Genomic DNA, 3,876 nt, shown 5'->3' with positions numbered 1-3,876 from the left:
CATAATAGTAGTGGGTCTTCCGCTTAACTGGCAATGTCAGAAATTGTTGACCTGAGTCCCCTACAGCTCAACATAACAGCATGGCTTTACTTCTTACACTTCGTTTTTATACTTTTCTGCTAGATGGTTAAGACCAAGGTAAAGCAGGACCTATGCAACAAGAATTGCAGCTTTTGGGTCTGATAAGATCAGTGAAATCCCCTCAGGATTTATCCTGAGATCTTGTACCTCAGATTGTAGAACCTTTGTCAGTGTCAGCCATGTGGATGAGTCACGGTCATTGCTTGGCCAATGTGTTCTCTGTGAAAGCTTGAGAGAATGTTTTCTCTCCATGTGACTCTCCTTAGGCACACTCTATATCATCGATCACTTTCCTCTTTGGCCCCATAGTCTCCTTGATCAGAAAATTTGGGACACTACCAAGTTACATGATATTACAGTACAAGTTCTCATATGTCCTGAGTCTTAATTGACCTTGGAAGGCTAGGGTTAAAAAGTTGGCTTTCCCTGTGGCCCTCCTTTTTCTCTAATTTGTTCTGCAAACTTAGGTTGTTAGCCATCCAGAAGACAAGCTTTAGAATTGTTTTTAAATGCAGGAAAATAGTATTATTTTAAAAATCTACCACTTTTAGAGGTATATATAAAGTCTTAAGTAGCAAAATGCCAGAGTGGTTTGGAAATGAAAACTTATGTTGCATCAAATTCCATAGCATAAAATATTAAAAATGTGGTGTCTCTGTGTTTAATTTTTTTTAAAGCAAGTGTAATGCTGGTAGCTTTGAGTTATAAACGGTTTATGAAAAGAAAGCATAGATGTATAACTACATTTAAAAACATTGGTTTACCAGTTTCTCCCAAGCACTTCCTAATATAGCAGTGTTATATTGACTCATATTCCATGGCATTTCTGAAGACAAAAACAGTATATAAATAGAAGTTGTGTAAACATTTGATTTATGGTATAATTAAAATGCAAAAGATGCAATTGTACACAATTTTCCCCAGTGTTCAGGAAACTGGATCTTCTTAATTTGAACACATTGCTCATTTTATACCATTATTTATTTTACAATTATTTTCTTTTTTATAATTATTTCCTTTAAAGCACATTTCCTTTCAACTTTGAAGCTTTCATTCATTGTACTCCATTTTCTAATCAAATGAGATCAAATGTAGTAGTGCATTTTAGTGCTTCTTACCAGTGCTGCTAAGGTAATGTCTATGATTTTGAATTTACAGCATGCCAAAGAATCCCATCTATCTATCTATCTATCTATCTATCTATCTATCTATCTATCTATCTATCTATTTATTTTGCATTTTAGGGAAAGGTCTACAGGGTGTTCAGGGTCTCAGTACTAGATTGGACTCATAGTGATCCTCCTGTTTACAGCCTCCCAAGAGCTGGTATTACAGGTGTGTGCCACCACGCCCAGGCTCAATTGCCTGTATTGCTTCAGGCTCATTGGGTTTCTGCTCTTCGATTTTTGTTGTGGAAGAAACAATGTTATATTAAGTTAAAGCAGTGTTACAACTGGATTACAGCTGTACTGAGTCAGTTATCCTTTTATCTCTGTATTGGAGTATAGAGGGAAGGGTGAGGGAGTTTAGAAGAGCAACCCTTGGTTGCTGAGTTGGGGGCCACAAATCATCCTTGCCATCTGTATTTTATAAAAATAGAATTTTCTACACATAGTATGATGTGAAAGGAACTTAAGCCTCTACATGTAGGTTTCCATAATAAATCAACTCACTGATCTTCAATTTTATTTTCACAGTCATTTAAATATCTATTCATTCACATAGCTATATCTACTTTCCCAGAATAAGAATATATATTTTTGCTGTGGATTTGACACAGCATTAGCCTCCTAGTAGCTATTCATTTCCATTTCTCACTTTACAGATTCAAATGTCAATTGAAATTGGTCAAAGTGTCATTTCACAGTTACATGTTAATAGTTAAAATAGCAAAGTGAAACAACTCCTAGTATTAGTGATACTATAGATCAATCAGAACTTCTCTAGACTCTTGGTGGGAACATACATAGGTATGAGTACTTTTTCAGTTGCTATTTGTCTGGATTTAGAAAACCAGAATATGAGCGTTATTTGTGACTCAGAAGTTTTGCTTATGAATATATATGCAGAAGAAATGTATATATATATATATATATAGCACAAAAATGCAAATCTAGGCCTGGCAGAATTATTTCTAATAGTGGACCAGCGAGATAGCTCAACAGACTAAGCTCTTGCTTTGATAAGTGCAGGGACCAGGGTTTGATCACAGGTGCAGCATGCCACGCCAACCCCACCTCCAGGGCACACTGAACTGGCTACCGAGCCTGGGCATGTTGCTACAGACCTGTAATCCCAGCACTAGGGAGGCTGAAAACAGGAGGATCACTATGGTTTGAGCTGCATAGCGAGACCCTGTACAAAATTCATTAAAAGAAAAGAAAACCAATTATTTCTAATAACTCCAATCTGAAATTACTCAAATATCTTTGAAGAGTAGAATAAGTACATAAATTATGAATTTTATCTCAGGCAATATCCCTGAGATACCACATACAACATGGATGATTTTTACAAATACAATATCAAGCCAGATAAACCAGTCTACACTGTACTAATCCAAGTAAACTATGTGTTATATGTCAGCGTAAGTGGTTATCCTTAGAAGGCGCATAAAGTTGCTAATAATGCTTTATGTATTGATTATAAGGTTGGCTACATGTATTTTCACTAGTAAAATTTCATTAATTTGAATATTTGTATAAATATTACACTGCAATGAAATTTGTATTTTAAGAAAAATTGCTAAAGAAACCTTCATGTGCTCATTGCAAATGACCTAGTAGAAGAGAGAATTAGAATACCATAAAATTTTGTTGCTGTTGTTGTTAATGTAAAGTAAAAGTAGTTACCAAAACTGACCTTGACCAAACTCCTGTGTGTTTGAGGTCTTGGAGCCAAGGCAAGGCACAGTTTCCAAGTGTGTTTTCTTCTTTGAAATTCCTGATCTCTGACTTGGCTGTTCCAGTAAGCGTTGACATGGCACCTCTTGGTGGAGGCCCTACCTTGTTGTTCAAGTCCTTGGCTTCCTGCCTGCGCTTGGCTTGGCACCAGGGCTAACTCCAGGTCATCACAGAAAGGACTGACGTCCTGTCTGAACTGACTCACGGGCTCATCTCTTCAGTGGTTGCCTTGCACTAGCAGTCTCTGAAGAGCTCCCAGGTTGTGTTGATTAAAACACTAATAAGAAAATAAAAATACTAATGAAGATATACTTTGTAGATAACAATTCTGACTTTTATAAGGCTACAAAACACAAGCATAGAATCTCCCTCATGGGGGGAAAGGGCAGTAATGTAAGAATTATAAATGCAAATGCTCAAATGCTCATATTAAAAATGATTAAATTGTTATATGACATTAATTTTATGTTAAAAGATACTATTGTTTCATGTTAAAAGAAATTATTGTCAGCATTTTCCTGTGGGGTTACATGGAGCTCTTCCAGGTGCAGGGCACACACCTGTCTATAGCACATCGCTGTTCTACTTCACAGGTGTGATCCTAGGAGAAATGCAAATCTAGACCCAGAAGATATGGAAACTTTATTTTTAATCAAAATCTCTTGTTTTATATGCTTTAGTTAGACCATTTAAAGGCATGGAAATCAAATAAAACATATTTGTGGCTGGATTTGGCCCATAGACCATCAGTTTGTAACTTCCCATAAATGCCTATTAAGAGCCCTTTATGAAGACCAGGGGGATGGCTCAGTGGAATAAATGCTTCCTGGCAAGTGCGAGGGCCTGAGTTCAATCCCCAGTTACTCAAAAAAAAAAAAAAAAAAAAAAAAAA

Source organism: Octodon degus, unplaced genomic scaffold (genome assembly GCF_000260255.1).
Source record: "Octodon degus isolate 3935 unplaced genomic scaffold, OctDeg1.0 scaffold00046, whole genome shotgun sequence".
Classification (NCBI taxonomy): domain Eukaryota; kingdom Metazoa; phylum Chordata; class Mammalia; order Rodentia; family Octodontidae; genus Octodon; species Octodon degus.
The sequence above is the reverse complement of the archived record's forward strand: the minus strand, read 5'-3'. Positions refer to the sequence as shown.